Genomic DNA, 26525 nt, shown 5'->3' with positions numbered 1-26525 from the left:
GCTCTGTCTTCCCAACTGATCTTCTGTGGAAATAGCCTCCTTGGGTTCCTGTAATTTGTCCTTGACACAAAAGTGAGAACAAGAGCCCTTTTCCATCTTGAGTGGGCTTCCGGCCCTGCATGCCACAGGCATCCCATGCTCTAAAGCCATTGGGACACATTCAGGATGCAGGAGAACTCACGAATTGGGAAACTGCTGTAATGCACAAAACAGGGTCACTTTTCTCCACCACCCAGGCAGGGAGCAGGTGAGGCCTTCAGCTACAAAAGGATAATTTCACAGCCTCCTTAGAAGTGCATTTGCTAGCTCAGTACAGTGCTTCAGTCATCAATAATTAAAAAGATAGATGTTCAAAAACATGAGCAAGGAACATTTTGTGCCCATTATTCTTGCTCTTCTTATAATGCTTGTGCCCTTACACACCAATTTGCAATGTGCATTCAGTCATTCACAGTGTCTCTTCTAATCTGTAAATGTGAACTGCTCTTCGTGTTCTGGAAGTCCACAGTTTAGCGAATAGCAGGCTGTGTGCTGGAGGGCGATGTCCATGAGGGCAACCGTTGCCCTTTTCTACCCACAGTAGGTGTTGTGCTGTGAACCCTGGGAGGGCACATCTTCTCCAGTCTCCATTGAAAGACCTTCTCTCATGGCACTGGACTAAGCAGAGCAGCACTCTTACTCTCAGAAGATTTTCAGCAAGGAGGATGCAATCCTGTCTTGCCAACCTCATGTACCTTTGGGCATGACAGTTGGTATCCTACCAGGTACACTAGGGCTGAGCTGTGACCCTCCAGAGCTAGGAGCAAGAGCAGTGGATGGCAGTCGAAAACCCACACCTTGAGTCCCACGTAACTGGGAATCAGGCCTGGCTGGGCACAGAGAGTAGCAGGGAGGACTGAAGGATGCTGAACAGGAGATGGTTCCACAAGCAGAGGCTGTGCTCAGCATCAGTGGGAGCCTGCCATCTATGGGCACAGGTGAGAGAACAGGTATAGGAGATGCAGGTGTGATTGGCAGAAAGGTGGGTATGTAACACCAGGGACAGCTGCTGCCATGAATAGCCTTTGGCAGTTCTTATTATTTTTTTCTCTCCTGAAGAAAACTCATTGCTCTTCTTATCTGATGTGACACTCGCCTCCAGGCACAAACCAGTATTTCATGCTCCTTGAAACTTATTTTTCTGTCTCCTTTCTATTAGATGTGGGCTAAGATGGGAAGGGCTATAAGTTGCAGGCTCTTGAGCATCACTCATCATTCTTGTGACTTACTCTGGATGAAATGTGTGATGCTCAGAAAGATTGCCCAGGCCTCCAAAGATATTTTAACAGACTGGTGCCAGTGGAAAGATAAGCTGGTAGGCATGGCAGGGAGTGTTTGCACTATGACAAGGTTTGGGGCATATCTAGAAGATCAATTTGTACCTATGGAGACAGGAGTAGAGGAAATGTTGTTAGCAGCAAATGTCATGCTAAAGCATCCAAGACTTAGGAAGGCTAGCCAGGATGATGATCTCAGTAAAAGCATCTGTGAGAAGTGAGGTGTAGGTGGAATGCTGGTTTGGGCTTTTTCAAAGTGCAATAAAATTGTTGAAATCTAACCAAAGGAGACTGTTGTTTCCTGTGATGATTAAGAATTTCTCCTATTGCTTAAGATGATGCTGAAGTGTCTGGTTTTTTGTTTGTTTGTTCATTTTTTTCCATTTCTCCTTAGCAAAATTAAGAGTTGATAAATAGAGTAATGACTTTGACTACATTTTCCTGGTCCGTTACTTGGTCATTGGATTGGGTTCAGGCCAGCAAATGAACTATTTCAGAGAACAAAAGGTAATGGTGTCCCTATTCTTGTTCTCATATACACTGACTTGCTGCAATTTGTGCCATGATAATGGAGGAATTACTAAGTGCTGCAGATTTTCTGCAGCCTGCCTGGCCTATTTTTGTTCTGATATTGAAGGAATAAGCAGAGATGCTTTGTAATCAGTGAATTTTGTGGTACGGTTTAAACACTGAGGCCAGATGGGGAATATAACCAAAAGATTGGAAATTCCCTCTCAAAAGCTCATTGAAAACAGAGTCAAACCAGGGTGTGAAGTTCTCACTGAAGATGGTTTCTCACACAGTAGTAATTCTGTTGAAAACTGTGCTTCCTGTTTGCACCTGTAGAAAAGTGCTGCTAAAACGTAGATTTTTCTCGGTTTCCTCTAGAGGGCAATGTCATATAAATATTTTAAGCATTTTTTGGGTTGTGTCAACCAGGAATCTTAGCCTGCCTTAACTAAGAGTTCATAAAGCAGCAGTGAAAAATGTTTCTCCACCTACTTTTTAGGATGTGTCTATAGGATGTGTATATGTGCAATAATAAGCACTGTACTGAACTGAAAGTTCAATAGCTAATCTAAGCTAATGTAAGGAGCACAGAAATGTGTTTGCATTTTGGGCAGATGTGCCTGGGCTGGAATGCAGAAAAGGAGCTGTATGTGAAGATCTGGTTCTTTTCTTTCACTTGTGCAGTTTCAGCAACCTTAAGGAGCTACTTCTTATTTAAACTCCTGTAAAAGAGATTATAATCCAATCCTTTGAGTCTTGAGTTTACATTGGTAGTTGGAACAGAGGGAAGCTGGTAGGACAGAGGTGCAGAGAATAAATGCAAATATCAAATCAGCATGGTTCATACAAGCTAGGGAACAGGAGGATTTTGTGCTACCACTTATTTCCACAAGAATTTGGGCATTACCAATTCATTAATTATATTAATTGATTGAGGGATGTCACCAACAGCCCATCTTTGGAGCTAATCATCCCTATGAACAGCTGCTGGAAATTAGTATGAGTCAAGGATGGTCACACTGTCTCTTAGTACTTGATCTTAAGGGACACTGCCTCCTATTTTCAGTCACTGTAGTGTAGAATAACAACAAATCTGGGTAAAGGCTGTTTTGTTTTCCTTAAAGCTCAGATGTGTAATTTGGAACATGCTATCATGGGCACAGATTTCTGTTGCCTCTCGCTATCTTAACACTCTCTCCTAAACCAACGCTACTAAAGGGGAAATTTGCTCTTGACTTCTGAACATGAGAATGACTTTAGGGAAATCCTTTTAGAATTAATGTCCTTTCTCCTCCTCTTGGTGACTAGACCTCTAGAGCATCAGCATAATGTCCTTATTGGATTAATTTGCAAATCCCATATGTTTACTGAATGTATGGGTTGACATTCTTTGTGAAATACCTATTCCAAAAAAAGTAACTGGTGATCTGAATAAACCTGTTTGTTTGTTTGTTTTTCCCCAAGCAGGAAAAGCAATTAATTCAAGTAAAACACTCATTCCCAAAAGTGTTCTTTTTGAAAGCAAGAGCTTGTGAATAAAAAAGAGCAGTGGTTGCACTGACTTCAAAGACAGCAGTCATTAGGCAGCAGAGTAGGATTTTCTCTCTGCTTTTTATAACTCCTGTATAGCTTCTTATAACAATACAGGAGTTATAAGAAAATATGAGAACCCTGCTCTTCCATAGCATTTACGAGTTGAATAGGTGAGAATGACTTTTTCCAATTACTGCTGCTGACCAAGCCCCTTTCTAATGGTTCAAATCTTTTATAAAACAGAAGTTTGGTAAGAATGTTGTTACATTTGAGTTGCAGGGAGAAGAGAAGGATATAAGCCTATTTTAAAATAAAGTTAGTAGTAATTAGATATTCCTAGTTTCCTTTCTCAAGGTGTATGGGCTGGATTAATATCTTTGGGTTTGGCCTGTGCATTCAAAAGTTGGTGCAGGGCTCATGTTTGCATTGCACTGACTGGAAGAATCTGGCACTTCAGTGCTCAGTCTCAGGGATTAATATCTGCCTTCAGATGGCAGGAGCTATATTTGGGTCTGTAGGTGTGCAGAGAGATTGGATTGCTCTGAGCTGGGATATCCCTGGGATAAAAGTACCTGCGTAGCCTTGAAAATGTCATCTTTGCTGCAGGTACTGAACACACTGATAACGGTTCATAACTTCATCTCCTCCTGTCTTGCTTGCTGCAGCGTGATCTGAAGAGTGGCTTTATTGCACAGAAAAACAATCACTGACAATAATGTAACACTGTGGGCCTCAGTAGAATTACTGCAAGTTTGTCTCTGTGGAAACTGAGTAACCCTGCTCTCCGAACTTCTGCTACTCAATATCTGATTCAGGAATCTGTGATTTGCTTTTTAATCATTGCTTCAATTCAGAAAATGAGGGATATATACAACAGAAGAAGATTTAGTAAATTTGCCTATTTCATCAGGTTAAATTATGTGATTAAAATAATTCAGATTTTAATAATTTCAGACAGAGGGTTATGATGCACTAGAATGGGTTGCCCAAGGAGGCTGTGGATGCCTCATCCCTGCAGGCATTCAAGGCCAGGCTGGATGTGGCTCTGGGCAGCCTGGTCTGGTGGTTGGCAACCTTGCATATAGCAGGGGGTTGGAACTGGATTATCATTGTGGTCCTTTTCAACCCAGGCCATTCTATGATTCTATGAGTTTGTCAGTTATGCTGTGGAAAAAGGAAAACTATGGTCAAAAAAGTGTGCATATGCCAAATGGAACAGAAGCTAATGTCTAGTGTGTGGAATTCAAAGTCAACAAAGGTTTATTCAAGACTCTGCTTTTAAATGGATTCTGTTTTAAATAGTGTATGAGAAAATCAGAATCCTAGCGCTTTATTAGTCTTCTTTGTGACTCAGATGCTTTCCCTGGTGACCCAAGAATCATATCATAAACTGTGAAAATGAGTTTAAGGGGCATCATCATCATAAAAAAGTCATGCAAGTTAGTACAGCAGTAAACATCTGCCTTGAGAGAGGTGGATTGCAGGAGAGCTCAGAAAACAAAAGAGATAAAAAGACTAGAGGGTAGAGATATTTTATGATAGAAGTAGGAATTAGACATTCATTAATTCTGGCTGGCTGAATAGTAATCAAAAGTGTTTTGTCTAATATGTAATTAAATTAGATACCTATGTCTGTTAAAACAGTTCAGCTAGCTCTAATAACCAAGGAAACTAATCCCATGTCCGGGTGTCGGCTCCTGTACTCTGCTCCCCAGGGATTTTCCAGCCTTGAGGGTATCCTCGCATTTAATGATTGTGTCATTAGTGGTATTAAAGAATAGGAGGAGATATATTCTTCCCTTTTATATAACCTTCAACACACTTGGGACCATTGGCCATGAACTACATCCGAGCAGTCACACTGTTCATGATGAAACCAAGTCAGGATCTCCTTTAGATTAAAAAAATGCCACATCTTTTGTCATTCATTGAATGCAAAACTGGTGTAAGAATCCAGCATGCACCTAATGTAAAGCCAGCACATACTCGAAGTAAATCCATCACATACCCATTGTAAATCCAGCATGCAACCAATGTAACTAGCACAAGTTCTGTTCCTTTTGGAGTGGCATTTGCTTCTTGCTTGTAGGTTGTGTTTCTGTCTGTGGTGAGCCCATGCTCACTTTACATTCTGATTCTCATCTGGATGTTTCTGTTTTAAATCATCCACTTGTAATTTATGCTTGCATTAAACCTTGTGCGACTTAAAGCTATGCATCAAACTGCTGTCAAGGCCTTGCAGCCTAATGGATATCACGTGTGGGTTGAAGAGCTGTTGTGTCCCGGTCAAACCTTCTCTTCCTGCTGTGAACAAGTCACAGCTCGGTGACAGTGTGGCGATGACCTCAGCTTGCTTTTTGCAGGTGCCTGAGTTCTCTGGGGGAAGAGCAGTTTATTAACTGCTGTGTTTTACTGTGGAGTGTTTCCTTCCAGGTACCTGCCCTGTTGGAGGGTTATAAAATAAGTAAAATTCTTGGAAATATCTGTTTCTTCAGACATATGCTTGAGCAATACAGATAAGCCCTACTTTATATAGATACCTGGTTGGCTATGAACTTAAGTATTATTCAGACTTCCTGAATGTCTCTGTGAAGGATCAGCATAAACAAGTGAGGCCTATTTACCTGCAGGGTTTTGCTGGAATAATGACAGGGTGGAAAAACTGAACTCTTGTTTTTCCAAGGCCTCTTAGCCAAAACACCATTCTTTAGTGTGCTGAGCACAGGCTTTGTGTAAAACCTCATTTTTGTTGTGGTGCTCCAGCCAATGCACAGCTGAGGTTTAATTTCCAGATACAATATTTGAGGTTTGCTGTCAAGTGAGAAGCTGCATGGCCAAGCCTACCTGAGCTGCCAGCTTTCTGTGTAGAGTGAGTGCTCCTCAACAAGAGTTTATGCAGTTTTATGAAACTTCACCTATCTTCCCTTCACCGGGTTATCTTTTAGAGCTTAAACAGTGCAAATGAGGTGATTCTTAGTTTATAACAATGCAAAAGAAGAAGTGGGTGTGTAGTATGTATTGTCAAACATATCAGGCTTTCACAAACTGTTCCATAAGAAACCACTGCAGCTCCAAAATATTAAGGCAAAATTGTCAGCCAGACATAAATCTCCAATGCAATGAGATAGAAGGATACCCTCTTGAAAAATCCAATCCAGACCTGAAAGTCAAGAAACGTGCCCAATGGAGTGACATGAGCATCAAGCCTGAGATCCTGCTGTTAGCACCAGATGCTGCTGACACACGGTGTGGAGTCTGTAACACAGACATGCTGGACCCATCCAGCCCAAGTGAGAAGCCTTGTAGATTAAATTTATATTACTTGGAACCTGTAGGTTGCTTCAGCAAACAAAATTGAACCTGGATGTTAAGATGATCTGGATTGAGAAATCCAAATTAGGTTTCCTCCTTAAAGAGAAGTGAGGACTTCTTTTCATAATGGTTTTAAGAAGGAATTTAGAAACAGATGCATTCTGTTTTCGGGGTTTCACAAACCCAGGCTGTGAAATAGAAGTACTCCCTCTGCTTGCAGAGAATGGTCAGAAGGCTTCTGGAGCAAAATCCTTCCTAAATCTCATGTGTGTTTTAAGGAAGACTCTTGAAACATTAATAAGTGGTGGGTGGTTGGTGCATTCAGACATACACTGAGAAGTAAGTGAAGGTAAAGAGCATGATGGCTGGTGATGTTTAAAAAGGAAACAAGATCTGGGCTTCTGCTTTGGATATCATAAAGTATAGAGCTTACTGCATTAATGGAAGCTATTCTAGTGTAAAGCGAAAGCCACGTTTGGAACAATCTCTGTGATCCTGGTTTCAGGACACTGGGAAAAGTAATGTAAAATGCCTCCAGAGTGGGATATGCACTGCTGGAGGGGGCAGCCTCTGCTGTAATCTACATTGGTTTGTAGAGAAGGGAGTAATGTTACTTTGATAGGAAATCCTAGTGAACAGGAAGGGTATGTTTGCAAATGGGGAGTTAATTCCTGAGCAGAGAGCTCCTGCAACCCTGCCTGCTACATGAATGCCACTATCTAGGTGCAGGCAGGGAAAGCAGTTCCAAAACACCGTGCTGGGTATTTGCAGCGGAGCAACGTGCTCCCTTGGCTGCTCTGCAGATGTGCCATGCCAGAACTCACTTCTGTGGATGTGTTTTTCAGTGCCCATGTCCCAGCAGCCAACCTCCAGCCCTCCCATCGCCCATCTCTCGCCTTATCTCTCTCATGCTTTTCCTAGGATGTATTACAGGGTCATGAGTGGACTTGTCCCATTTCTTGTCATGTCACTTCTAACACTGCCAGGGAAAGAACCTGGAGCTGCCATCTTGGAGCAGGCTGCCCGCAGCATCACTGGGTGGGCTGGGTGCTCTGTTGGCCACATCTCATCTGTGGGAAGGCCACCCAACTCCAGGCAGCGTCTTGCTGTCTCTAGTAAGCTGCTGGCAGGCTTTAAGCACATTTTACACCTATCTGGCAATCCTTTGGGTTTCTAATGAGATGTACATTGCGTACTGTGAGCACAGAGTCTTGCTGCTGAAAGGTTCAGGTTGCGAAGAACACAAACCCTGTTGACTGGTGCATTCCCCAGGGCTGCAGAGCACCCCGTGTCACATTTTGCACTCATCAGAGCTTAGCAGAGTTAAAAATAATCTTGTTGTCAGAATATTTCTTGGGAGTGAAAATGTCCTTAGGATACTTTGTGAAATGTTAACCTTTAGACCAAACAGGGTAAGGAAAAAACAGAACAGTCTCCGACCCCGTGATAAAAGTTTGTCTTAGTTGCGCAATAAGGGAGAAAGGTTAAGAGCAGACTGGCATCACCTTTGGGAGGGAAAAGAATGGAATTTAAATAGAGATCTAAGGGTGAGTACATAATTTGAGATATTATATCACTGTGAAATATTTTTCTTTTGATGCCTAAAAGATTACCTGGGAGAAGGCATGTGGCTCTGTGCAGTGCGTGGAGGTCTTGCTGGGAGTCGGCTTTGAATTCAAGGGAGGGCAGAATCTGGTCTTTCTCTTTTTTTTTGTTCTGAAAGGGTAATGCCAATTGTAAACTTGGTCCTCAAGTAATCTTTGCTACAGACAAGCATAGATAAGTGTTTCCATCCCAGAAAACAAAATTGCAGTGGTAACAGATTGTTTTGATCAAATAAATGTTGTAAGAGTCCAAACTCAGGCTATGCCCCATAAACAAGTGAATGTATTAGGTAGATGGAAATAAAAATTAAACAGAGGACACTACTGAGAGCAATGCAAACTGTAAATAAGGGTTGAGAGGAGAAAGACAGCTCAGTGACTCTTGCCATTTAATAACTGTGGCAGATGTTAGAAATAGCAGATAGGCAAATGGGTTTAACTGTGTGATTTCTGCTTTGCCATTATCCCTTCCTATTTCAGTGGTACCATTAGGCCTTCCTATTTTATGCTCTCCAGACTTCAGTTGCTGCTTTGTGTTTTGCAGATTGAAGCAGCATCCTCAGCACACATTTATATCTACAGTTGTGTGCTAATTGATAGGAGTATTACTCTGTTGTGAAGTCCATATCTGAGTCAGAGAAGAGCCTATTTGAGAAGGCTTTGTCCCCTGTAGATTTGTAGTAACCTCTGAATAAATTCTATGACCACATAAAGAAGTAAATAAAAATGAGTTCAGAGCAGTAAAATATGGATACTTTGCCTCACACTTGGGAGTTCTATGAAACATCCTGATAAAGTGGGGTATTTTTTTTATATATAATTGATTTTTTAGACTATCAACCTATAAATACACTGCAAATGCATGAAGTCAGCTCTAAAAGTCTCTGAACACTACAGAGGTTCATGAACAGCTCCCTGCCCACACTCTGCTCAACCTCTGGTTAATGGAGATGCCCACGAACCCTCCTGGACACTTTGCTATGCAGTGTACTCTAGGGAATGAACCTTCATTAGTGTATGGTGGACTAGGAGACCTGCAGAGGTCCATTCCAGACCCTACCATTCTGTGATTTGGAAGACATTCTAAGAGAGGGCCGGAGGGGTGCAGTCAGACTGCACTGTGAATGCGGTCTCACCTCCTCCTCCAATGAAACTTTCTAGCAAACTGAAACAAAATGGTGTAGCAGAGAGATTTTCCATACAATTTCTGTTCTGAAGGCTAGTGAACTTTCATATTTTCAATATTAATTAGCCTTAGTATAGCAAGTTACAGTGCAAGCTCTCTCTGGGACAAGAGCAGTATATCCATATTTGCCTTACAAATTAAGACTGTATTTTGAGTGCTACAAAAATAATAACTGCGAATAAATGAATTTATTAGTAACATTGTGATGTTACATTTCCCAACAGTTTTCAGTACTATTTCTTAACATTTTCTTTTCATATTTTGCCCAAGAAACCAGCCCTTCTATCATAGGAGAAAACACCTCTGATTATAGCCTGTCTAACTGAGGAGTACAGCTGGAGAGCTTCCTGACTCGCAGGGACGAGACTTCAGACCCCCCAAAGAAATGACTGGAAAACATCTCATTTCATTTCCTACTGTTTGTGTGGTGGGAGGGTTAAGTGAGTGTTTACTAGCACAGCTCTTGCAAGGGCCTGTCTGCAATTTGCATTTAAAAACCCACCACAGATGAGGCTCTGCGGTGTTTTCAACCCAACCTGGAGCTGGATGGAATTCTTTTGGTCATTGGTATTTTTTTTCTGAAGACCCCACAAAGTGGTGGTGGTTTTGCAGCCAGCAGGAATGGATGAGGGTAGAACTCCTCCAGGAGCCCTGGGGGGGGCTGGCACTTAGCTCTCAAGAGATGTTTATAGTGATTGTGTGTCAGAGCTATTAAACTTACATTTCTGGGGGGGCTTTAAAAGTCTTTTGTTGTTCTCTTGCACAGAAGAAACACTAAGGAAAAAGTTTTCTCTGTGGCATTCATCACAGGGTGTTAACAGCATGTGGTGCAGAAATGTTTTTTTTAAGCTGGTGTTTGCAGAGAATTGGGGAGCTCGTTGCCTGGATGTATAGAGCCAACCTAGCAAAGCATAGAGGTCAGCAGAGTGATTTTTGTATTTACACTGGCATAGCTGGGAGCAGAATGTGGCCTTTGCAGTTCTTGGCTTACTGGACTCCTATTCAGTTTTAACCCTCTTTTGTGTCATTTTTGTGGTTTCTGGCAGAATTCTGAAATTTGTAGCTTTATTTTAGGAAAAAATTGAACATCATATTTTTGTTCTGGGTTATATGCGGTCTTGGATGGATACTTGAATAGATGCTTATTGTGTTCTCAAAGGAATGTCATGTAAATATGTATATTCATTTTGCTACCCATCAGTTCCACAAACATCTCAGATCTTGAGAACACGTAGGGTGTAATTGACCTTATGTGTGTGTTGTGTCAGGGGCGGCAGACATCTGGTGCCCAGCACATCGCAGTGTCAGGAGAAAGGAAATGTTTGTGCCTGTAGTAAAGAACAAATGTGCCCTCTGCTTCCGGCTCCTGAAGGTTGTATTTGGGATAGGACTTCAATATAGTGGGATTGTAGGTGCTGCAGAACAGACACGACACTGATGAAATCATCACAGTTGCTTCTTTGTTAACTTCTGATATTAACACGTTATTGGAGCTGACTTCAGTGATGGTTAGCTTGTACGAATGGGGCTTTCCTGAATGTGAATTAAGAGCTTGTATACTCAAAGAAGATGAGAGATAAAGGACAAAAAATTGCAGCACTCCCCAAGATGACAAGTGGCATTTTCCCTGTGCAGTGACATGGGAAGCAACTGCAACTCCACGTGCTAAGCACCAAACTCATTATTCTGCATCTTTCTTCTGACTGCAGTGGGAAACGGCATCCTCATGCTGTAGTTTCCACAGTTTCTCCTTCAGATTCAGAAAGGAATTTGATGAGCTGCTCTAAGTATTTCTTGTTGCTTGCATATGTATGAAGTCATTTTTCTGTTGGATAGACTTGCTCTACATGTTTATAAATTGATGTTTTATCTGTAAGAAAACATATGACTCCAATACTGTTTTGGCTTATATCACAGCAGATTGCTTTGAAGTGCATAGCTGCATGTGTGTGCCTAAAATGCTATCAACGTCCTCCAAAATAAGAGCTGGGAAGAGGTGAGGCCAGATCCCCCCAAATTTCAATGGAATGCAAGCTCCTAAATAGAAACTGTGAATGCCTTGTGCTGCTGCCACTGAGATGGGAAGTAGTCAATGTTTGGGACTTTCCTGATGCCTAAGAACTGGACTGTGTGTCCATACCGAGCTCTTTGGCCTTGCCTGGGCCGGAGCAGCTTCTCAGTGTCTTTGTCCCACATCCAGCAGTCTCACAGAAGATTGCATGGGATAACCCCTGATGTCTCTTCTCTGTATATGACACTAGCCTAAGCAGTTCCAGAGACAAAAGGAGGCACCCTGGGGTGTGAATCCTGCTGCACAGCTCTTTGTATCATAATGTTAACCAGGTCATGGGGATGACAGAGAAACCGGTTTTAGGGCAGGGACTTAGGACAACTTCTTCTGCCTGAATTTTGCATTCACTTTTGCACATCCTGCTCAATGGAGCGCCACAGCCTCCTTGCTGTGCTCAGCATCTGAGCTCTTCTCCTTCTTTTAAATGAAAGGGCTGTTGAGGTTTTTTCTCAGGGGACATCAGGCCATGAATCATGGCTGGAGGAGAGGCATTTCTGGGTTCGCAGCATTGAGCCCCAGAAAGAGGCAAATCCTGAAGATGGAAAGCTTCCCCTGAGGTTGGCTCTACGTATGTTAGCTATTGGTGCATTCCGCTTTGGCTCCTAATTAACAACCTGTGCTCTCTGGGAGCAGGGGCACTGACACAACCCTCTGCATTTCACTCCAAGGAACAAAGCTGAGAGTCTCTTCTGCCTCGCTCTAAACACCTGAAAGGCTGAGAATCATGCTGAAAATCCTGAAAAACAAGAGGGACAGTGATCTCTGCATAGGGTACTGTTGTGCTGGAGAGACAGGACTGCTCTGAACAAAGCAGAGCAGTTAAAAGGCAGCTGGAACACAGCGTGGGACTCAGTGGAAGAGTTTCATCCTTGTCTTGATTGCAGACAGCTCACCGCATAGGTAACTAATATATATTTTGGTTTGTTTTTTTAGCTATAGCGGTGGTTTTATGTCCAGTGCATGGCCAGACCTTTTGGCACGGACAGTCACGTTTGACCTCAATTACATAGGTTAGCCTTTATGAGTGAAAAGACACAGTATTGGCTACCAGCTGACTGCTCTTGGGACAGCCACGGACATGAAAAATGCCCCCGTGATGTTAAAACACAACCTGCAATGAATGTGCTCGGCTTTGGCACATCAAGGTGCACTCCAGGGCAGAAAACAGCCCCTGTGAGCTGGGTGGGGAATTTTAATTTGGATGCCCCGAGTGGGAACATCTCCAAAGGGGAGAAAGTACACAGGAGCGCGGTGTGGTCGGAGCGAGCTCGTAGCAGCGAGGACCGCTCCGGCCGTTCCCACTCCCGCAGGAGAAGCCCCGCGTTCGGAGCTGGGCGGGCAGAGCCGAGGTTGCGGGGCGGGGGTCGGAGCTCCGGCGCTGCGCACTCCCGGCGGCGGGAGCTCGGGGCTGCGGGAGCGCGGAGCTTGGAGCCGCGGGGCGGGGCGCGGAGCGGGGCCCTGCTGCCGCACCCGGGAGGAGGGAGGCGGCGGCGGCGACTGTAGCAGCGCGGCGGATCGGCGGCAGGTGATGAAGCGGAGCCGCGGGCGGCGAGGGACGGCCGCTGCCGAGACGCGGAGCCCGGCGGAGGCGCGGAGAGGTGTGCGGAGCTCTCCGCCCGGAGCGATGGGGAGGCTCCGGGGATGCGGGGCGCGGGGGCCGGCGGGGAGGTGCTGGGGGGGGGTCGGCACTCGGGGCTTCGGGCTCGGCGCTGGGCAGAAACTTTCATTCGGGGCTCGCATTGCCGAGGAGACAGGGCTGTGTCCCAGCGCGCCGGGCAGTGCCATTGAGGATAACCTCCGTAACTCAAGGCACGGAACGCTTTCCCGTGGGACGCGTGAGGACTGGGTTTTTAAAATGAAAGCTCCTTGCAGTGAAGCTTCCTTTGGCAAGCTTTCGTACTGGAGGTTTTTTTCATAAGGGAAATATATTGTCTTTCAGTTGGATGCAGAAAATAGGGCTGAATGATCGCTTCCTAAATCCAGCGTGATTCTTGCTTTCGTTTAGGAGAGCTTTTGGTGGCGTTCGTGTGCCACAGCCATCCTGCTCTCTAAATATCTCCTGATCCTCTAGCAAACAAAAGTCTGTTGATGTTTAATGGGTTCTATGCATGTAGGGCACAGCATACTTAATTCTTACTTCACGTTTAGTTCATGGAGATACAGACTCAATGCTTCTGCTCAGCTCTGCGTTTTGGCAGGGTCCTCTCTTGCAGCCCAACTGGGGGGGGGGGACCTTCAGAATGAAGCTAACAAGTAAAATATGCTTTGAAATGGAGTGCAGATGGGAAGTGTCGAAGTGTTGTGTTGCACAACAGCCTGCTCTGTGTGTGTGTGTCACGCCGCTCACACAACTCTTGGTTTTATGAATGTGTCCACAATCTGAACTGGACCCCGTGCTGCTCAGAAATAGCGTGCAGCAATACCTCAACCAGCAGCAGCTATGGTGAGAAAGGCTGATTCCTCTCTGTCCTGACAACACTTCAGGCACCTCCGGGCAGCACATTTGTTAGAAAAGTGTATGTATCCCACATTTTTAATTCCAAAATATTGTCAGCTGTTGAATAAGATGATAAGCTGGTGTTTGCTGGCTCAGGTGGGTGTTATCGGAACTTTTCTTAGAGGTGCTTCATGAGATATGCATCTGCTTTTTGCATTCAAAAGCATTATTGTCAATTTCTGTTTCATATGGACTGATAGTAACAGACTGCTAGTTGCACCTTTGACAGCAGAAAGTGGGGCTCTCTACCTCACCCTTATCCCCACATCTCTGCCTTTCTTTAGGATGCGTTTCTCTGGCACCATCTCCTGGCTCAAAAAGGAGATCCCCCTTCATGGAGGGGTGTGGAGGGGTGGGAAACCTCCAGCTGGTATTGGTAAAACTTGGGTAAGAGAGGTGGTGAATTACGTTTCCTCATGTCATTGCTGCAGTATGCCTCCAGTTTTTTCATGGGGAGAGAGCGTATGTCTCCTACATTACCTTTTCTGAAGTTTTGGAATGATTTTTGACACAGTGACTAAATATTGTCATAGTATTTAGAAAATCATAGTTTAATATTGCATTCCTCACATGGCTGTGCCGGAAGGGTTAGTCATCTAGCCTCTTGTATCTCCATGCATGAGGTTAGGTGGAAATGTGTTAAAGATATATCCTACGTATCCTAATTTTTCTGCATAGTCAGGAAAGTATGTTGCCTGCACATTATTAATCCTCTTGAAATAGAAAACCTGTGGCAGTACAGAAGGATCTCACTATGATTTAGCAGATGTATGGCTATGTGTGGACTTTAAGCTTGAGCAGAGGGAATTCTTCCTTTGAGTACGATCTCATTCTCAGTCTTTAGTGGAAAATTGCACTTTCTTCACGTGCAAAAGGCATGAAGTAAAGAGCCTTAACCTAAATTCTGGACCAGAGTTCCCGACTTCCCTCTGACTTCTGCACCTACCCACCAGTCTCCAGAAGGAATGAGAATGTGGTGGAATTTATTCTGAATCTGATCACCAGTCCTTGAGCTGTGGCTGTGGGGAGCAGAGCACAAGGTCTAACTTTATGAAGCTTTCAGATATGTGAAGTGGCATGGATGCCTTTTGTTTCCATATGAGTGTCCTGTGTATTTCAGCAAACACTAGGTAGCCTCTCAGTGCTATCTAGCACTTCATTATTGTTTTATAAACAATGTGGGCTTAGAGTAAAAACTGATATGGTGTGAGTCAGGTGGTACGTACTGTTTTTTGTTTGTATGGCACAGCCCCCTTCTTTGAATGCAAAGGAATGGAAACAGTGGAATTTTCCTCCAAGAGGTGGGTGTGGAGCTGTTGTAGTGGCTGTAGTTCTTACTGTGGACGTTTGGATTGTCTGCCGTGGGGCAGTGACCCCTGTGTTCATACAGAGAATTTCCTCCTTGCATGCAGTTTGCCACTGGAATTGTTCCTGGGAAGAGGACAGCCTCTGGAGGGCTGTGGTAGCCCAGGGCTGCTCTCTGGTCATCTGAAGCCTCTCCCTCGAGGCTGAACTCTGGCATCTCTCTGAGAGTCTATCTGGTCTTGTAGTTCACTGCAGAGGGGGGGAAAAGAAGCTTCTGAGCAGACCATACATCTTACAAGGCCTGCTTTTAGCGTTTTACCGTGCTTTGTGCCTGCTGTGACCGCAGAGCCACCACAAGCCCTCCAGGGCTGAGCTGAATTATTTTCTGCCTTATGTGCCACCAAGAGAAACATCAGCTACGAGAGGTTCCAGCTGCAGAACTTGCGTGTGCAGTGTGTCTTGTTCAGATGTTTCCTTAATAAAATTACTCATTTGGTGCAAAGAGTTATTGGCTGGTCTGGGCTTTTTTGTTTTTGTTTTCTCCTCCTTTTTCTTTTTTAATTCTCTTCCTTCTAGCCTTGGGATAAAACTGTCAAATTGTGTTCTTTCTTTCTGGCTTGTTTTGTGAGTTAATTTAAGGCACAGTCCACAGTCCTGGAAGAGCTGTGATCACAGAGAACTTGAAGTGGTAGCCCATTTACACGTGTGGGTAGAAATGGATGCTTCGGTGAGTACTGCATGTTCTTAAGAACAGCAGGAAGGCAGCAGCCCTTGGAGAATGTTTCATAGGATTCATCTGGGGAGCTGCTTGCAGCTAGCCTCATGAGGGTACTGGTAGTAGGGGGTTTAGGGAAGTTTGTGTCATCTGAATATGCTGTGTGTTCATAGAAATGCTCATGTATGCATACTTTTGTAGGCTGATAGTCCTGTCCTTCTTCCCAGTCCTTTCCTCATCCCTCAGACCTTGTTTTGTGATAGCTGAGGCTATGGCAGATGTTTGCCACAAAGCCTGGGTTACCTTTGGTGTTGTGCTCAGCCTGGAGGCAGGATGTGGTACCTCTGCTCTGGCTGGTCATAGACTTGTAGTATGGCTTGGGTTGGAATGGACCTTAAAGGTCATCATTTTGCTTGTCATGGGAGTGCCATCAGTTCGGGAGTAAATGCACTGAGTGTTTTGCTTGTCTGAGGACTTGTAGCAGCTTGAGACTGCTCATGAGGAATTATACCCTCAGTTAAAATACATAGTGGAATTCCATTGTTGTAGGCCAGAATGAGTGAGAACTTAGGCCCAGATGTGGGGGAAGTGTTAACCATTAGTGCAGTGTGCTCCATAAATACTGAGTGATCAGTGACTAGTGTTACTTGTCACTTCAGCCAAAAGCTGGTCCAGGTCAGGGTACTGTTTTGGAGGCAGAGGGAACTGGGATTTTTGCATACACTTCTTCGTGGCCCAGATGTGGTCCATCTTGTGTCCCAAAGGTGAATCTCTGGCATTTCTGGCTCTGAGAAAGTGGCTGCTGCACCATGGATCGTATTGGAGCCAGGCTAGTTGGAGCAGTGTAGATCCATGTAGCTCATACAGAACATCAGAAGTGGCCCTGCTGCTCCTCAACCCCTGTAAGCATTGCCTTGTTGCTCCTAGGCCCTCACAGGCAGAATGGCTGTATTTTCTGAGGCCTGCACTGGAATGGGATGACCAGGTGCACTGGTTCTGGGGCATGTTACATCCATTGCGTGCTTCAGAGATTTCTGTGCTTCTAACAACGGAACAGGGACTAAGTCTCGTTCCTCTGGTTTGAGAGAGAAGTTCAAGGCCACTGCAAGGGTATGGCTGTTTGCATAGCTGCTAGCATTGCTTTCTGGGGGCTGTGGTTCATATTGGCATGATTCACTTGATTTGTCCCATGGCATCTTAAGTGTTTCCTACAGTCTGGAGAAGCTCTTGGCTCTGGATGAACTCTGCTGGTGCTGAAGATTTGCAGTAACATGCAGAATTTGACCTTTTGTCTCAACAAACTGCTGTGTGGCTTCCAAGTACTACCGTGAGTATGTACAAAATACACAGGGAATGTATCTGTAAATCCCTGCAGCTGCTGGTGAGCAGGGAAAGGAGCAGGGCAGCACTGATGTTGCTGACACAGGAGTTATGGGTAGAAACAGGAATCTCACCCTACTGGGCAGGAAGGAAATATATTTTCAAGTTCTTGTCCATAATCCAGAACAGTTTAGGAGTGCATTAGTGGGGTCAGACTGGTTGTTGCCAGATGATCTCGCAGTTTGTGGGGAGCACTATACAGGATTTTATTCTATGTCTTTGAACACTGACCTTCCTCTTTTGGGGCAGGATGTTTTGCGAGGTGGACTGATCTAGTCACAGCTCTTGTGCTCTTCTAGGTCAAAGCTGAAAGAGCAGAAGGGAGAGAGGATGCAGCAGATAAAATAAGAAGTTACAGAGATCCTTAAACACAAGCTTGTAGGAAACAACTTTTAAAAGAAATGTTTAAAATAAGAATGAGTGCAAGATGTAAATAATTTGCTGAGAGGTAATCTTCCAGACACAGAATGACTGCCGCTGACTGCTTGGCTTGTACTGTGTAGTCGTCTGACTGGCTGGAGTTTATGGCTCTTTCCCAGATTCTTAAAAGTGAAAATATTTAATTAAAGTGGCTTCTTGATTCCATGAGTCTTGACCCATGACCTGGAGATAAGTGTGATTTGCTGAGCTCATACTCATGCCTTTTCAGTTTGGATGCAGAATGGATTTGTTTGTTGACTGCTGTTTGAGAAGTGGCATCTGCAGTGTAAACTGCTTCTGTTGCCTGGGGGAGTGATGAGCCAACTGATAGGAAACTGGGGAAAGTTGCTCTCCTCAGTAAAGATAGGTTAATTATGGAAGGAAATAAAGCTGTGAAGGATATAGAACAGCATCGTGCATGGAGTCAACCTCACTTTTGTCATGTTGTTCATGAAATAATGGACAAAAAAGTGAAGTGGCAGTGGTAAGAGCCACCAGGCACCACCTGCCTGGTAAGACCCAGCAGTGACGCAGGAGTTTTTTGAAGACTTAATGGATCTGCCCTGGTGAATTCCCCATGCTGGCGTTTGAAGAGCAGAGTGAGAGTGATAAGAGTGAGAAAGTATGTGTGGATGGGATAGAGAAATGCTTCTCAAGGGAAGGGATGCTTCTGCAAGTGCCAGAGAAAGAAAATCTTTGTCAAGTGTCTGCTGGAAGGGGAAATGAGACGAGGTACGGAGATTGAGTTTGTTCACTCAACACAATCGTGTTAACGCTCTGTTCCTGCTTAAGTGACACCTCTGACGTAATGAAAGCTTTCTGGTCTTGCTGGCTGGCTGTGAGTCACCAAAGGGAGGAGCAGCAGGTGCTGAATTGAATCAAAGCCTGATCCTCAGGGGCAGAGATAGATGTCTGGTCCATGCAGGGAAGCTCTCAGCTTTGCACAGTCAGTGCTGGTCGCTCTGGCTGTAGCCGGTGTCTTTAATTTGGGCTGGAGGTGGGAAGCTCCTCTTCTTCTGTCAAATGCGGAGACATAGTGAAGACCTAGCTTCAAGGAGTGGTAAAGAAACTACAGTGAGAGCTAAGACCCGGGTGTTAACATGTTACAGAGAAGTGTATGTGTGTCCATACAGTAATGTCTTCTGGCTGCCGAAGGTGTCACTGGGGTCTTCCAACAGAGCTCAGGAGTTGTGGGGCTTCAAAGGGAAGTCTCTCTTCAGGCTGCACTCTCCAGCTGGACTTCAGTGAAATTTTTTATGATATACACGATTTTGCTGGAATGTGATCGTTCTCTCCTGGCTGTGGGCTGTGTTTTGAACTGTGGATAAAGGCAGACAGTGTCTTGTGTCTAAAGTCCAGCTGCTGCAATCCTTTTAAAGTGTTGCCTTTACTTAAAAACCATGGAGCGCCTTCCAGTGCAGCTTCTAAAGCTGAAGCTGAGACTAGCCAAGATGGTTTCTGAGGTTATCCTCCAGGGGAGAGACTTCTAAAGAGGCCGCCACTCAGCCGCAGTACTTGAGCAGCCTTCCGGAAACAGCTGCTAGAGATGCAGAAAGCTGAACTGGAATCTGGTTCATGGCTGAAAAGTTAGTTTCACCATTAAAACTAAAATTTAAGAGAGTCCAGCTGCCTGCAAAGTGCAGCAGCTGGCTGAGCAGCCAGGGCACTCCTGGAGGAACATGGGAAAATATGCGTTGTATTGTCTTCCATGAGCTTAGCTGCCCTTTAAAAACAAACACGATTGTCGGCCAGAGGCAGTTGTTTGCTTTGTAGGTGAATTGGAAGAGAGCACTCTGTGGATGTGAGAACTCATGCTGGTACTTTTAAGGACATTTTTTACAACTGCTTTTAACTTAATGCAGATCTCAAGAGCCATAATATAAGAACAGTTTCCACTATGCAATACCACTGCTGATCAAAGCCTCCCGGCTGTGCTTAGTTAAGAGTAGGAAGTGTCTGTATTTTGTGTTGCAGTGCAGTCTGAGATCTACCCATCTGAAGAGGGTGTCAGGTGTATTAGTCCCAACTTCACAGTCGAATGACAGCAACAGATTGTGGTTAGAGAGTGGAGGGATACCGAGCATTTGTCTTTCTATAAACTTTTATCTACTGGCCCCTTTTTTCCTTGTGATCACAGAGTTAAAGCCTCACCATGACTGGTGAATACTGTACATTCTGATAACAGGTTTGAAACATGACTGAAGCAAAAGCTACCCCCAAAACTGTAACTGTACCCTGCTGTGGACAAAATAACTGCCTGTGGGAAAAGAAAACCCAAAATGAGCTGGTAGTACTGTTTATGACTTATCTTTTCTAAATCAGATGGGAAAACTGGCATGTTGGGGCAGTCTTCTGTTTCATGCATGCAGTTATTAGCAGCAGTTGTGCATGCAAGTCCTTTGGAGTCTGTTTTGGAGTTTCTACTTATTCTCCCACAGAGGCAACTTAAGCCTGCACTGATGAGATTGTCCTGAAGCAATAAGCATCCGTAGGTTCTCTCCTCCAATATCTGGAATGGCATTTGTATGTACAAAGGCTGCTCTGGAAAGTAATGCCTTCTATTTCATTATATTGGTCTGTGACATCTGAGGTGGGTGCTGATGGTATGGCAGTAGAGGTTGAACCTTTCCACCAGAATTCTGTTACGTTTGTTTTACTGTGTGACAGATAGCTGCAGAGGGGTAGTCTGATAAATGGCATCTGACGTGATAAAGCAAAGATAAAGGAGGAAGCAGATGAGGCCTTTTACAAACAGCTGGAAGTAGCCATGCGATCTCCAGCAATGGTTCTCATGGGGGACTTCAGCCATCCTGATATTCTTTGGATAAGTAATATGGCCACACACAGAAAGTTCTGTTCTTGCAGTGCATTTATGGTAACTTTTGTTTGCAGGTGGTGGAGGAGCTGACAAAGAAGGGTCTGCTACTTGACTTTATTTTTAATAGCAAGGAGGGACTGCTTAGGGATATGGTGGTTGGAGGCAGCTTGGGATACAGTGATCACAAGATGGTGGAGTTTAAGATCTAATGTGGAACAAGCAACACAGTAAGTAGAATTGATACCCTGGACTTCAGGAGAGCCAACTTTGATTTCTTCAAAGACCTACTTAGAAGTATTCCGTGGGCTGGAGTATTAGAAGGTAAAGGGTGCCCATGAGAGATGTTTGGTGCTTAAATATCACTTCTTCCAAACTCAAGATCAGTGCATCCATAAGAATAAGAAATTGGGGAAAAGTGGCAAGAAACCACTGAGTGGATGGTGAGGTGGAATGAGAACTAAAGGCAGGTGGGAGGCAAAATGGATGAGGCTCTTCTCAGTGGTGTGTAGTGATAATACAAGGAGTAATGCCCTAAAACTTGAATATAGGAAGTTCCATATGGAAGAACTTATTTACGTGAGGGTGACAGAGCATTGGAACAGGCTGCCCAGAGAGGCTGTGCAGTCTCCTTCTATGGAGATACTCAAGACTTGTCTGGATGTCTACCTGTGCGACCTATTGTAGGCGCCTGCTTTAGCAGTGGGGTTGGACTTGATAGTCTCTTCCAACCCCTGTGATCCTGTGAACAGTAGTTCAGAGTAGTGAGTGATATGTTTCAGCAATGAAACTATCATAGCAACTGTGCAATAGAGGATCCCCTCCACTGGTGCAGACTTTTGTGGGTGGCATTCCAGATCTTGTTCATTGCTAGTGAAAATACATAGGTAATGGTGGTGACTATACTGAAAAACAGTGTTATGTAGGTGAGAGTTTGCTCTATCAAGTAGTGTCAGTGCGCTCTTTGTATCTGTTGTAGTTTCCATGGAAATAAATAGGAAGCATTACTTTCAGAGCAGTCTGCATAAATATCTGAGCAAAATATTTCTGCACTGTGTAGATCTGCAGACACACTCTGCTTATCCCACTTTGATGCAGCACTCTGGCACCCTTCTCATGCTCCTTCAAATGTCTGCAGAAGATCTGTCATGGATAGTCATGTCAAAAGCATCAGTCATGGGTTTTTATAGTGATTGACATTAATTAGCCTCTGTGTTTTCCTGCTCCTCTCCCTCCTTCACCTTTTTAACTCATGTTTTTCCATTGAAACAGAGTTTAATTTGGAAGAGCAAGACTGTAAATGGCCCTCTGCACCTGCCTGCACTGTTAATTTTATAGGGTAATACTGTGTAATAATGAGGGAATTCAGTTGTGATAGCTGGTTGCTTGCTGTCACAGTGCTGATTTCTGAAGCTTTCAGCAGTGGCCATCTCATCTCTTCCCTCCAAAGCCTCATCCATCTCCTTGCTTTTAGCAGAGTTCTTCTGACTCTTAACCATTTCAAGTCAGCTGGCATGCTCCTCACTAGCCTCTGCTCCTTGGACTTGGTTAGTGTAAACCTTTGGTCTTCTAAGGAAATGTCTTCCCTTTTTCTCTGTGCACTAACTCAGGAAACCAGTCCATATGTGAAACAGCTTCTGGTGATTATCTGTAGCGTGTATGTGAGCTCTCTGTACACCTTCAGTATCATGCCCCTCCAGTGGTGGCGCAAGACCTGGCTGCAGGTGAGGGATGGTCCAGCAGGTCTTGGGATAGCAGTGCAGCTCACACACCTTGAGCTTGTGGGCTGTATGTGATGAGGACCTGTGTTACCAGCATTTGGCTTTGGACGTCCTGCATGACTGGCTTTGACTTAGGCTATCTCATTCAGTTTTCTTGCACTGAACAATCAACCTCCTGCCTTATTTTTCCTTTTGGCAAGCTCTTCTCAACATGCATTATTTTGATGAGCCTAATCCCTTTTTCAAATTCCAACCTAAAATTCTTTGTTTACATTTATCTTTCCCTTTCTCATCCAAAGAGAGCCTTCCTTTTCCTCCAGTATCAAAGCCAATTTCATTTTGTCTTTTTGTCTTATGAGGGAGATTATCTTACTGAACTTTTCTTGCCCTATTCCACTTTCACTTAACCTTTCCTGAACTCAGTAACCTGAAATCACATTGTTCCAGCTAAGATCTTACTAGTGTCTTGTCTGTTTTCCCTTGCCTCACTGAGACCTCAAGCAACATTTGGCTTTTTTACAGTCTTGCCATGAGCACCCAAGTCTTTCTATGATGTCATTTCCAACTGTTGTTGAGCTCCCAGTATGCAGAACATATTTCTTTAATCCCACAGTGCATGACTGCACTTGGCCTGATCTTAAGCTGCGCCTCCCGTCAGTTGTTTTAGTCCTCAGATGTTCTGAATAAACTTCTGTGCATCCTCTTGAGTTGACAACTTTCCCAGCAGTCTGTTTTCTGCAGATTCCATTTGCACTCTCCTACGTTCCATACCAAGGGAATTAATGAAATTGTTGGATAACGCTGTCCCAAGACACATCTTTTAGGAAATTTGTTTATCATTTGTCTTTCTCACCAGAATTTCGACATCTGCACAAGCTGCTTTTCTGGATTTTGGGAGGTGGAGCTTGGTTTGGCTCTAATGTGTGTCCTAAATAGTAAACAGGATGGACTGCAGATCTGGGCTGCAGGCAAGCTTTGTATGTACAGGGTGCTGGCAGGGAGCATGCTTGTGCAATGTGTCAGTGGTGATGGTAAATATTTCTTCTTGTTGGGTGGAAAATGGCTTTGTATTCTGGTCTGTTATCAGTGTTTAACAGTTCCTAAAGAAGGTTTTTCTTCAATTCAAAAAGAAATCACTGAAAAATTATAGACACATGAAGCTGGTGATTTCAATGTAAAGTGAAGATGGCAATTCTTGTTTATACTCTTACTAGCTGTAGGGATGACCAAAGCTGAAAAATATCAACTCTGTCAGCATTAAGCTCTGCAGACATTACTGAAATAGTATTGTCACTGTCTCACTTGCTTATCTAGAGTGTGCTCCCTGGCAGAAATGGTCTTAGAAAGCTTTCTGTGTCCACTGCTCAGCTGCTAGTGCCAAAAGACCAGAATAGATAATCTCCATGGGCCTCATCCAAGTGCAGTTTCAGCTGGGAGAGGTGCTCCGTGGTCTCCCAGAGCTTTGGGTAAGCATACAGCTTTTTCTACAAATAGCAAATACACCAAGTGGGTCATTTGGAGGAAAAAGAGAGGGAAAAAAAAGAGAAAGAAAAAAAAAGAAAGAAGAAAAGCTAATTTTGGAAGCATTCATTGTATGTGTGTAAAATGGCCAATAATCTGAATTATTAATGGGGACTGTGACAGATCTAGGGCATTAGCTTTATACATTTCAAGAATGTACATGTGTGTATCTGAGAGACAAGGCTGTTCGTGTATGACGATCACTTAAATCAGTGTTTGAGGAAGGCCATAGAATACTCCATATCTATTCTCAACTCCTACATTGCCTTTGTTCAGTAGCTTTAACGCTTACCTGGAGAATTTGAGCAAGTAAAGTGAGCAAACAAGCCTGTCCTGATAGCTCTGCAGGAGATTAGGAACTCAGTGGCATCTGCAAGATACTCAACTGAGGCAGCGAGAGCCCAGGCTATGCTGATTTGAAAATGAACAGCATTTGCAGTTCAGCCGTAAAAATTCATATGTGACAATTTGCTCTGAGTGTAGGTACTTGAAGGGACACTTGTATTAATACGTGGAGAAGGAGTCTGTCTTCAACTGTTTGTTTTTTTTTTTCCCTGTTAAAGAACAATCTGAAGGCAGGATTTTCCTTCATGTCTGGCATCTGCTTCCTTTTGCTAATCTGCACATCTTTGCTGAGCAGGGAGCCAGGGTTGGATTCATGGAATCTCTGGTGAAGTCACGGGGCAGCCATATTATTGGGTGGACTATTATTTAATGGTTATCAGTGCCAGATTTATGTAGTTATTTACTTTTTGGCCCTTGGATCCATAAAAGCCAATCCATTTAAGTTGTGTGGTGGAGTCTTTTTATAGCTTACTTAAGAAAATGTTCGGTTTGAGATCCAAATACTTTCCATGAAGGTGCGGAAGCCGCAGTTCTAGCAGGGGTTATTTAAGGGAACACTTGTATGCTGGGTGGCCAGCATAAGAAGCTTTGAGCCACAGCCTTAGATTTGCTGAACTGTGAACCGTGAAGCCTTTGCAAAGAATCCTTCCCAAGCAGTGAGCCAGATTTTGTCCTGCCGCCTGGATGCAGCTGGGGTGTAAATGGTGATGGGAAGAGGAAAGGCTGGTGGGGAGGATTGCACCAGTCAGCGGGAGACTTCTGGCCCTGCCCTTCATTTTGGTTCTGTCTTTTTTCCTCATGTCCGCTGAACCTGGCTCTCAAGACCTTGCTACCATGGCTGAGGCGTTGTGTGGGCTGTGTCGCTGCATACCAGCCTGGGAATGTTAACCAGAGTTATAATGGGCTCTTATTGTGACCCTGTGATATAAAACAAACTCTCTTAACATGTGGTCGTGGCTCGCATGTTGTCACTTCACAGCACTTGCAGTTTCAAAACAGATTCCTGAAATCACAGTGGTTTTTAGGAACACACTGTTCTCCCTGAGACCTTTCTCTTTGCGACCTGGTTCACTTCTCCAGTACCTGGGGTGCTGCAGGGACCTGGGTGGGTCTGCTGCAGAGCTGCTGCTTGCAAACCCAGTATTTCAAACGCTGATATTGCCATGAATGAGCTTCCCATGGTGTTCAGCTTTAGCGTGGATGAGGTTCACGTTCCCATTGGAAAGCAAGAGGAAGAGGCAGCAAAGGTGAAGATGAGCAGCGGAAACACTGAATTTGTCTTATCTTGTTAAGATTTATAGTGTTTGCTGTCTTGTATCTTAGCTTAATTTAAAGTACACACTTAGGCCTGGCTTGTTGATAGAAAGTATGCCAAATCTCTGTTGCTGGGTTTACAGGCAAGACAGGAGGCCAAAGTTCTGTCTTAACTCCAGTACAGGATTTTCTTCTAATAGGAATGCTGGAGCAATGGCTTATCGGGATTTTGGGGCCAGATCCTCTCTTAGAATAAATAAAGCTAAGCTCATTTACAGCAATTGAGCATTAATCTCTGTAAGACTTTTCTAAAGATATATTGTGGTGAACATAAGGAGGAAGAGAGCTCATTATTTTCAAAGAGAGCTGACAGACCAGCTACTGCGCAATTACCATCGCTTTCTTTTTAATCACATAACTTAAACCATCGAGTGGCCACTGCAGCGACAGGGATTGTGAATGGATATACTTAAAAGTGCAAGCTGGGACGATCCTCCTTTGTTACAGTAAATCTTGCCAAGTAGTTAATTTTCAAAGATCAGACTCTTGAAGCACCAGACTGAGGTTATGATAGGCTGGAGGACATTCGTGGCTTGGTAAAGAAACGCTGGTGTGTGAAATGGTAGTTGATCCCGGGAGCAGCAGGAGCACTGAGCCAGGTTGTGTTATCTGCAGATTCCATTGCAGCAATGGAAACTATACAAATGTTGGCACGAAGTGTTAAATGAGATTAACTAACTAGTTTCTGCAGGGATGGCAATGAAACTAAATGCACTGTGCTCAAAACTGTAGGGGTGATTCATTGGAGAAGTGATTTAACACGCAGTCCTGACCTCTATGCAGTTGTTGCACAGATGAAGCCAGAGTGTTGCTTCCCTTAGAAAGGGCCTGCTGTGATTTACAGCTGCTCCACGCCTGACCAGTCCCCAAAAGATACTCAGGAAGTTAATGGTGTTTCTTACGCATCTGTAGCTGTCATGTTAGTTTTGAAGACCCTCTACGCATCTTACTTTCTGGGGA

General features: G+C 44.2%; 1 protein-coding gene across 4 annotated transcripts in view; it reads left to right on the top strand.

Moving 5' to 3' along the window:
- The window catches only part of PDZD2 (PDZ domain containing 2), a 184277-nt gene that overhangs the window by 62807 nt on the left and 94945 nt on the right, over nucleotides 1–26525 (top strand). The window contains exon 1 of one of the 4 annotated variants that reach the window (XM_015848375.2): nucleotides 13001–13130. The exons of the other annotated variants lie outside the window; for them this stretch is intronic. The gene's annotated coding sequence lies outside the window, so the exon portion shown is untranslated. Of the gene's footprint in view, nucleotides 1–13000; nucleotides 13131–26525 lie in introns of those variants that run through there. 4 annotated transcript variants of the gene reach the window in all.

Source organism: Coturnix japonica, chromosome Z (genome assembly GCF_001577835.2).
Source record: "Coturnix japonica isolate 7356 chromosome Z, Coturnix japonica 2.1, whole genome shotgun sequence".
NCBI classification, from domain to species: domain Eukaryota; kingdom Metazoa; phylum Chordata; class Aves; order Galliformes; family Phasianidae; genus Coturnix; species Coturnix japonica.
The sequence above is the reverse complement of the archived record's forward strand: the minus strand, read 5'-3'. Positions and strand labels throughout refer to the sequence as shown.